General features: G+C 42.3%; 1 pseudogene; it reads right to left on the reverse strand.

Annotated features, from left to right (window-relative positions):
- Positions 1-6,250: 6,250 nt before the first annotated feature.
- Positions 6,251-9,559, reverse strand: LOC150037173 (uncharacterized; annotated as a pseudogene).
- Positions 9,560-10,560: the final 1,001 nt, after the last annotated feature.

Here is a 10,560-nt window from a genome sequence, read left to right on the forward strand (position 1 = left end):
AAGTAGTGCATTAGTGCCACGATTTTTTTAGTGATAAAACTTCTTTTACATGAAATTGCTATTGTTTAAGTAAATCCATGCATTTCTATTAAAAATGAGGAGATTTTATCATTAAAAATCCTAATTGTTCTAACTTAAGAGCAAGGATAACTTGTATTTTTACAAGTTATCAACCACCCCCAAATTTGAACAATGCTTATCCTCAAGCATTCTAAAATAATTCTTCACTGTCTCCTCTGCCTTAGATGTGCAAATTTCACCTCTCATCATATTCGTCTCAAAGCTGAAATAAGAGTTGGGAAAATATAACTTAGATTGACGCTTTTCTTAAAAGGACTAATATTTAGTTTCCGATGCAGCAGGCTTCTCATCGCATCTCCTTTCATTTCTCAAAACATTTCAATCTTTTCTAAACCAACAATATGTTAGATGCTATTTCTTTTGAAAAACGAATGTTGGATAAAAAGAAAACGATTGTGTACTTGTTTACCCATGCGTTGCTCCAGGTATCCCACTTTCGTTTTGGGTTGCTCCCACGGGTGTCATGCGAGCATCTAACTACGGGTGAGGACCCTTTACATCTAAACTCATATCTAATATTCATTCCTTTTTCCAGACTAAATAGAGGAGTTTTATGGGGCCCGTAGGTCTAGGATACTTAACTTTGTTTTGGCTTGCCCCCACGGGTGTCATGCAGGCATCCAACTACGGCTAAGTGCCTGTTCCAATTAAGCTCATGTCATTTGAAATTTCTTTCTTTTGAAGTAATGACAGAGGAGCTGCATTCAAAATTCTTCTTATTTTGTTTCCCTTTTTCTTTATGATGTATACATTGACGCGTCTACGCTCGGATTTCCTTCATCCCTAAATTTGGAGATGAGCTATATCCTCATTGCTAAAAGAGAAACAAAGTTTTAAATGGCTTTGAGAAATTGAAAGGTGTTTAAGACTTCAAGCTTGCATGCGTTAGAAAGTAAACTCAATCTTTTTAAGAGAAGTTCAAGCCTTGTCTATTTTCCTAACGCCTATCTTATGCTCATGAGTTCATATAGTTGATATCATTGAGGTTAAGTTAAGCACAAGCCTTAGAAAATAATCAAAGAACAAAAATAAAGTATGCTAAGGACAAACGCAAGGATCAAAGTGATAATAACTTCTCATTCATTTTTCATATTTTAACATAGATTGCATAAACACAGCAAAAAAGATGCAAAAGGACAATTAAACCAAAATTACAAAATAATTTTAATCCAACACCCCAAGGTTCTACTGTGCTGGTGCATCATCTCTGCGTTCTTCTTCGAGGTTCTCGTCCATGAAGTGCAAGGGATTTCTGAGATGGGCTGGTAACGGAGGCAAGGCAAACATACCCACCAAGACCTGATTGATATACTGCGTTATGTAGACAAATTGGTCTTGCATTGACTCAAGTAATCCCTTAATACCCGATTTTTTTGTTGAAGATCTTCAATTGATGCGGCCAACGTCAAAGTTGATCACTGATGAATGTTTTCAACTCCTCCAAGTCTATGCTGCGTTGGGGTATTGGTTCTTCTTGTCCAACTGGGTCTTCAAATGCTACTGCGTTACTGGACCCTAACCCAGTTGGCTCAAAGATCATTGAAGGTGGCACAAACTTTTGGATTGGACTTTGTTGAGGCGAAGGAATGGAGTGAGGGAGGTTCTAATCTATGAATATGTGTTCTTGATGCGTCTGCTCAGGACTCCCTTCAGGCTGGGCTATTGGTGAGTCATGGAAAAATTCAAGTGCAGGCTGTGCTTCTTCAGCCAAAGCTTCTGGCTCAGCTTCACATTCTTCATTCTCTGAAGCTTCATCACTGTGTTCAACTACCATGACGCGTCTTCTCTTGGGGGTGCGTTTTGTTGTTCGAGGTCTACGTGCCACTTCTTTGGCAGGTAAGGCTGGTTGATGCTGTGATCCGCGAAGGAGATGCCTTACTGCCTTTATGTCTATCAGACCATCGACTTCTTCATATTCATTCCCCAGAGGGATGCCCCCGCGTTCGCATAACGCGCAGTTCAGCCTCGAAAAATATAGTTGCCCTCGAGGCTTGTTCTTGATGGCCTTGATCTGATCCCGTATAATCCTCCCAATATCTAATGGGATGCATTGCATTATGCAGTAAATGGCTAGGACGCGTTCTCTAGACAACGTTTCATCATGCGTTGTACGCATGATGCTGCGTTTGATTAAATAATACCACATGTTAACGTCTAGGTTCAGATTCTTAGAAGCAAGCATCTTTGATCCATTCCTTGATGTCTGCCACTTACTTTCAGGTTTGGCCACTGTCTTCAACGCATCTTCCAATTGACTTGGCGTTGGTTGCTCTAAGACGCGGTTTCCTTCTACGTCAGGATTACTATTCAAGTTGAACACTTCATTTATCTTGTATGTCGAGAACTGCACTAATACCCCTTTCACGAAGGCGGTGTTCTTTTCCATGTCGAATTCGATATTGTAGAACGCGCGGACAAGGTTGGCCAGATGCGATCGTGCCCAACGCAGAATTGATTCCACCCTAATGCGTTGATGGTTTCCATGATATAGACTGGCAATGGGTGGCGTTCAGGGAAGAAGCCTTTCTCTACTAATATATCATTAAACAGACGCTTTCTTCTCGTGGTTCTCTTAGGTAACGCCTCCGTTACCTTGCGTTTCCCTGTCGCGTGTTCTCTTGCCTATTTAGCCAACTTTCTTAACTCATTCTTCAACTCCTTTTGGAGATTGGTTTTCCTTCGACTTCGTCTTGCGGGCGCATATTCTTCCAATTCATTTTCCAATGCGTTGTGCCCTTTTTTACGTGTTGCACCCTCAGGTCTGGGTGCAACTTCTTCTTCTTCTTCTTCTTCTTCTTTCTTTAGTATCAACCTTCTCTTCCTTGATACTCTCTTTGATTTTATAGGCCCTTCATCTATGTCAGATGGGTGTGGCTGCGACGCGTCGGGGCCAACTTTCCTTTCTCTACTTTCTTCTTCTCTTCCTTCATTCTCTTCCCTTTCTTAATTTTCCATCTCTTCTTCTAGCATCGCTGCATATCTTTCTATTTCATCCAACTCGAGTGATGCATTTGGTGGATCTGAACGCATCACTTGAGTTGCTTCTTTCTCTTGGTTGAGCGATGCTAGAATAGCTCCAAATACTTCCTCTTCATCACGTCTTGCTAACTCTGCCAAGACTTCAAGGTTATGCTCTGACGTAGGATTGTCAAAGGCTGGGATAGGTGGAGTGAAAGGCGGGGTGCCCACAGGGGTGTGAGGCATCCCCGGAGAGGATATTAAGATGGGTGAAGCTAATGGCTGGTTAGATGTGTTTGATTCCACCGGGTAAATTGTGGCTAAGGGTTTAATGGATAGATGGGGAGGTGGACGCACCACTGGAGATGGTGCAGTATGGGCATAGGTAGGAAGGGGTTCATGCATTGCACCCACCAAGGTTATGTTCGGGATAAATGGTGGTAGGGCAGGCTTGGTATAAGGTTTGGACGCGGGCATATATGACGGACGCGTCCTGGTCTTGGCTGGTGTCTTTACCTTTGGTTTAGGGGCAGACTTGGGTTTTTGTAGGGTTTTAGCCCTAGGTAGAGAAGTTTTGGCCGAAGGGTTTACAGGTTTCTTGGAGCTCTTGGCCAAAGCTTTCATGGAGGTGGAAGGGGGTGTAGGGGCAGCCAGACGCTGAGTAGAGGTAGCGTCGCCATAAGAGGCTTTCAATTGGGTAGGGCCGGAGGTTGATTTCCTAGGGCTAGGTGGTGGTGAACTCAAAAATGAAGAAGAGGAGAAGGAACTTACCGGCGAATCGTTGCCTAGGCTGTAGTTTTGGTTCTGAGAATCTGAGCCGGACGACATTGTTCATGGAGATGCTGAGCAAGAGAGGAAAATGGAGGTTTGGTGGATCTGAGGTTCTAGGGTTTCTGAAGAAATGGAGTTTTGTAGGCGCAGTGAAGAAGAAGAAAAAACGGTTTGGTTTAAGTGGGGTTTTTGTAGGGGGAGAGGATGATCGTGGTTGATGTCAGGTGGCGCCTGACGTCTGCAATTAATGCAAAGTGGAAGGGTCGCCTCGTTTAGCCAAAACACTCGAGTGTTTTGTGTTTTCGAGACGCGTCCCTTCAACTGCCCCCTACGTTAGACTTGAGTCTAACGCATCCAATGTTTCAGTTTAATTATACACAACTTTTCTAAAAGAAAAACAATCAAATTTCCAATTTTTGTAAAGGCAAAACAATCATATTAAAACCTTCAAATATCTAAACTAACAAATTCAAACATAACTTAAAATACAGAATGCAAAAGAATAAGGTTGAAAGAGGCGTCCTTGGAAGATGTGGCGTTACAACTGCAGAGATGCCTCCACGCGAGCTTCAACTTGTCTCACATAGTGCAAGAGATGACTTTTGGCATTCCACTTTGTCTTCAAAGTACGGCTTAACCCTTTGCTCGTTTACTTTGAACACATTAGTGCCATCCTCTCGCATTAATTCCACAGTACCGTAGGGAAAGATCGTTTTAATTATGAAGGGCCAGGACCATCTAGATTTCAATTTCCCTGGAAACAGATGCAAGCGTGAGTTGAACAATAAAACTTTCTGACCAACAACAAGTACCTTCTTGTTGATGCGTTGTCGTGCCAACACTCTATCTTTTCCTTGTAGATCTTGTTGTTTTCATATGCATTCATTCACCATTCTTCGAGCTTGTTGAGCTGAAGCTTGTGTTGAACGCTCGCAGCATCCAGATTCAAGTTCAACTTCTTTACTACCCAAAATGCCTTATGCTCCAACTCTACAGGAAGATGACATGTTTTACCAAATACAAGTGAGTAAGGAGATATACCTATAGGCATTTTGTATGCAGTCCTGTAGGCCCAGAGTGCTTCACCTAGCCTCTGCGCCCAATCTTTCCGCGTTGTGTTGACGACTTTTTCTAGAATTGATTTGATTTCTCGATTTCAAATTTCTGCCTGACTGTTTTTTTTAGGGTGGTAGGCGGTAGCAATCTTGTGCCTGACATTATATTTTGCAAGTAATTTTGAAACGATGCGATTGATAAAATGCGTACCTTCATCGCTTATCAGAGATCTCAGCGTTCCATAGCGTGTGAAAATATTCCTGATAAGAAATTTAGATACAGTAGATGCGTCATTTCTGACACAGGCTACTGCCTCTACCCACTTAGATACATAGTCTATAGCCAACAGGATATATTGCTGACCACAAGACAGAGGGAACAGGCCCATAAAATCTATGCCCCAGACATTAAACAACTCCACTTCAAGAATATTATTCAAAGGCATTGCGTCCCTTGAAGAAATATTCCCTATGCATTGGCAAGGGTCACAATTTTGAACAAACTCTCGTGTATCCTTAATAAGGGTGGGCCAAAAGTAATCGCATTGAAGGAATTTCGCCGTGGTCCTATGCCCACCAAAATGCCCACCATAAAGAGAATTAAAACACTCGGCCAGGATGCATTGTGTCTCCTCCTCTGGGACGCATCGACGGAGTATAGAGTCTGGGCCTTGTTTATATAGAAATGGTTCGTCCCAGAAATAAAACTTATTGTCATGGATTAGCCGTTTCTTCTGTTGGGAATTGAAGTTTTTAGGGAACTGCTTGGTGGTCAAGTAATTAACTATATCGGCATACCAAGTTTCCCTACCTTCAATTCTAAACAAGCTCTCACCAGGGAATGCGTCCTTGATGTCGTTTTCCTAGACTTGCATTTCTTGATTTTCAAGCCTGGATAGGTGGTCAGCCACCTGATTTTTTGTTCCCTTTCTGTCTTGGATGTCAATGTCAAATTCCTGCAGTAGTAGAACCTATTTTATTAGTCTCGGCTTTGCGTTCTTCTTGCTCATCAAGAACTTGATGGCTGAGTGGTCGGTGTATATGGTGGCTGATGCACCAAGTAAGTAAGAACGAAAATTTTCAATACTGAATACTACAGCCAACATCTCTTTCTCAGTAGTTGTATAGTGTTCCTGAGATTCGTTTAATGTTTTGGATGTGTAGGAGATTGGATGTATCAAGTTTCCCCTCTTCTGCCCTAACATAGTTCCCACTGCGACATTACTCGCGTCACACATAAGAATGAAACGCTGCGTCCAGTCCGGTGCTATTAACACTGGGGCTATTGTCAACGCATACTTCAAGGTTTCGAACGCGTCAGTGCAGCCTTTGTTAGAAACATAAGGCCGTTTGGCCTTTAACAATGCACTCAGAGGTCACGCAATCTAAGAAAAGCTTCTGACGAACCGTCTATAAAAGTCGGCATGTCCTAGAAAACTTTTTAATGTTTTGACATTCGCTGGAGGTGGAAGTTTTGCTATTACATCAATCTTGGCTCCACCCACTTCCAAGCCAGCCTTGGATACTTTATGCCCCAAAAAAATTCCTTCTGTCACCATGAAGTGACATTTTTCCCAATTCAGTACTAAGTTTGTTTCCTCGCACCGAGCGAGGATGGCTTCTAAGTTATCCAGGCATGACTGGAATGAGTCTCCAAAGACTGAAAAGTCATCCACGAAGACTTCCACGGTCTTCTCCAGGAAGTCAAAGAAAATGGCCATCATACAGCGTTGAAATGTCCCTGGTGCGTTGCATAGCCCAAAGGGCATGCGTCTGAATACGAAAGTGCTAAAGAGACAAGTGAACGTGGTGTTCTCTTGATCTTTCAGATCTATTAAAATCTGGTTGTAACCAAAATAACCATCAAGAAAACAATAAAACTCTTTACCTGCAAGTCTATCAAGCATCTGATCGATGAAAGGAAGAGGAAAGTGGTCCTTTTAAGTTGCTGCATTGAGTTTCCGATAATCCATACAAATTCGCCAGCCTCTGACAGTTCTTGAAGGAATGAGTTCATTGTTGCTGTTTACTATCACGATCGTTTCCCCTTTCTTGGGAACACATTGAACTGGACTAACCCAATTGTTGTCGGATATCGGATAAATAACTCCCGTGTCTAGCCATTTCAGAATCTCTTTTTTGACCACTTCTTTCATAATGGGGTTAAGCCTTTTTTTAGGCTCGATTGACCCGTCTTCCCTTCCTCCAGCCTAATTTTGTGCATACAATAGGATGGATTTATTCCACGAATATCTGCAAGTGTCCACCCTATTGCACGTCTATGTTTCTTCAACATTTGCAAGAGTGAATCTTCATTAGGCTTTGTAAGTTTAGCGGAAATGATAACAGGAAATGTATTATTAGTTCTAAGAAAAGCGTATTTCAAATGTCCGAGTAACTATTTTAATTCGGGTTTAGGTGGTTGTTCGAGTGAAAGACGCGTTGGTTTTGTCTGCCGCTCACTCAGACTTGGCGGCTCGGATTCCTTCAGGGTTCCCTCCAATGCGAGAACTTCACATACTCGAGTCTCTTCTTCAGTCAATTCAATATTATTTAGCAGACAATCATCACTGTCTAGGAATTTTAATGTGTTGAGCACATTAAATTTCACCTCTTCATTATCCACGCGCATGGTTAGCTCACCTTTATGCACGTCAATCAGAACTTTCCCAATAGCCAAGAAAGGACGTCCAAGGATGATTGGAAACTCCCTGTCTGCTTCATAATCCAGAATGAAGTCTGCTGGGAATATGAGATTGTCAACCTTCACCAAACATCTTCAATCTTCCCTTCCGGGTACTTAATTGTCCTGTCAGCGAGTTGGAAGGTGACAAAAGTAGGTTGTGCCTCACCAATCCTCAATTTCTTAAAAACTGAAAAGGGCATGAGATTGATGCTCGCTTCTAGGTCGCACAACGCATGACCCACATATAATCCTCCAATTGAACAAGAAACTGTGAAGCTCCCTGGGTCCTTCTGCTTCTGTGGTAGCTTTTTGCTTACTAACGCGTTGCATTCCTATGTTAGTGCTATTACTTTTTTCTCACTGACTTTTCTCTTTTTCGTCAAAATGTCCTTAAAAAACTTTACATATGTTGGCGTCTGCTCCAAAGCTTCTATGAGTGGAATGTTGATGTGTAGCTGCTTTAGGAGCTCGAGAAAGCGCTTGAACTGGTGTTCATCATTCTTCTTCATCAGACGCTTGGGGAATGGTGTGTTCAGAGGCACTTCCTGCTTTCCCACATTAGATGTGCTAGTTTTCGAATGGCTTGTATATTCCGGCGTTTTCTCTTCCTGATCCGTTCAACATGTAATGCGTTCTTTCGAAGGACTATTGTTTCTTGGATTCATCTTTCTTTCTACAAGGGCTCTTCCACTCCGCAACGTCACTGTGTGACATTGTTCTTTCCCGTTATTATTCCCAGGTGTCTCCATATTGCTAGGTAGAACGCCTGGCTGCCTGCTTTTCAACTCGCTTGCAATCTACCCCACCTGGAGTTCCAGGTTTCTGATTGATGACGCCTGGCTCTTCAGCATTGCGTCGTTCTGGACTATGTATTCCTTCAATAGGTTGTTCAGCGGAGTTCCAGAACTCGATGTGTGGCTACCTCTATTGAAGGGTTGTTGATGTTATTGATGTGTTTGTTGAAAGACAGGCGGCGGTCCATTCCTTTGTTGATGGCTTGCGCCTGGGTGGTACTCTTGCTGATTTCCTCCTGTCCAAGAAAATATCGATGGTTTCTCCATCCAGGATTATAAGTATTAGAAAATGGGTTATTCTTGATGAAACATACTGATTGAGGATTTTGAGGACACTCAGCATATGAGTGAAAATCTCCGCATCCCACACAGGTTACCATGGGTTGCCCAAACGCCTCCACTTGATTCACCTTCTACTGGTTTGATGCATTACCTAGCGTTATGTTCTGTAGAAGGCTGGTCATGGTAGCCACTTGAGCGGAGAGCGTGGCTATCACGTTGGCATCAATAGAGTTAATGTTCTGAGATCTTCTTCTCCTGTCATTTCTTCCATCGTATGTGTCATCTACCCACTCCATGTTATGTTTGGTAATACGATCTAATATTTCTTTAGCTTTAGTATAGGATTTGTCCATCAGTCCTCCGGCTGCTACTGCATCTGCTGCCATCTATGACGCCCTATTTAGTCCGCCATAAAATGTCTCTATCTGAATAGTCAAAGGTAGTCTGTGGTTCGGGCAGTTCTTGACCAAGCCCTTGAAATGCTCCCATGCAGCACTCAAGGTCTCAGTGTCTTCCTATTCAAAGTTCATGATTTCCCGATGCCTCCTTGCGTTGGTGGTAGGTGGGAAGTATTTCTGCATAAACTTTTCCACCAACTTTTCCCATGTGGTGATTTCCCCACGCTCTAATGAACTCACCCATTGCTTTGCGTCGTCTCGCAAAGAATAGGGAAACAAGAAGAGCCTGATTGCCTCCGGTGTGATTCCAGAAATCATAAAGGAATTGCACGTTTCCAGGAAACGCTTCATATGGGCATTAGGATCTTCGCCACAACTACCTCCAAATTGCCCAACAGTCTGGAGCATTTGGAGCATAACAGATTTCATTTCAAACCTGGTTCCATCAGGTGTCGGATATATGATTCTTGGAGAGAAATCATATAGCACAGGAAACGCGTATTCTTTCATAGGACGCGTGCTGTTGTTTGCCATCAGGATTGGGTTCTGTGCAACGTGAGCCAGTTGTTGAGCTAGTTGCTGATTTTATTGTTCTTCCGCCATTGCTCTTTCCTTTTCTTACTGTCTGAGTAACTATTGTCTCAACCTTCGACGACGGTTGGATCGATTCCTACGCTAGAAGGTCCGTTCAATCTCAGGGTCGTATCTGAACTTAGGAGTGTTCTCCTTGTTCATACACGTTCACAAGCTTAGGCGTAGCTTGTAATACTTCCCTTAATTGAAGTGTCCCTACAACAAATACAAACGGAATTTCTAGTTAGTTCTTGTTGCTGAAGTCCCCGGAAATGGTGCCAAAAACTTGTTCGCTTGCTATCGTGAGATGCTTTAAGAGTGTATAAAGTAAAATAGATTGGATGAATAAAGTCTAAGTGCTGCGTTCTGCCTTGATGTTTTTAAATGAATGCAACGCGTTGGGGCATTAGTATTTTGCATAGAAGGCACACGACTCCTTATAATACCGTTCAAGTTTTCCTAGATTAAACCTAAGTATAAATCTAATCTAGGTTCCTGGAAAGTCCAGGGTGGATCACAGGGATTCAGTTTCACTAACACAGATTATGCGTTGTACTTGCAGTAGGAGGTTTTTCTTAAATAAATGTGAAAGGTGTATTATTTACACTAACATGCTATGCTCGTTCAAGACAATACAAAAGAGTTGAGTGGAAAATGAAGGATCATGTGAAAATGGTACTTAAGTAGGTGGACACGCCCGTTAAAGAAAATTGCACACAACTAATGTAATGTGGATAAAATGGGATGGGTTGCTTATCTTTCTGTTCATGCGTTAGACATCATTCAACACTTCTTAATGCGAATAACATACAAGCCTATCTCTAGGGTGCATGCGTCTAACTTAGAATGCAAGAAACACCAGTAAGTCTATCTCTAGTTGTACTAGGCGTTCTACTTAATGCGGGTTAGCTATTCTTTCGAACAACTAAATAAAAAAGCTTTCACCAAGTTGTTAAGTTGGT

This window comes from Benincasa hispida, chromosome 3 (genome assembly GCF_027475165.1).
Source record: "Benincasa hispida cultivar pf3 chromosome 3, pf3_genome.v1.1, whole genome shotgun sequence".
NCBI lineage: Eukaryota > Viridiplantae > Streptophyta > Magnoliopsida > Cucurbitales > Cucurbitaceae > Benincasa > Benincasa hispida.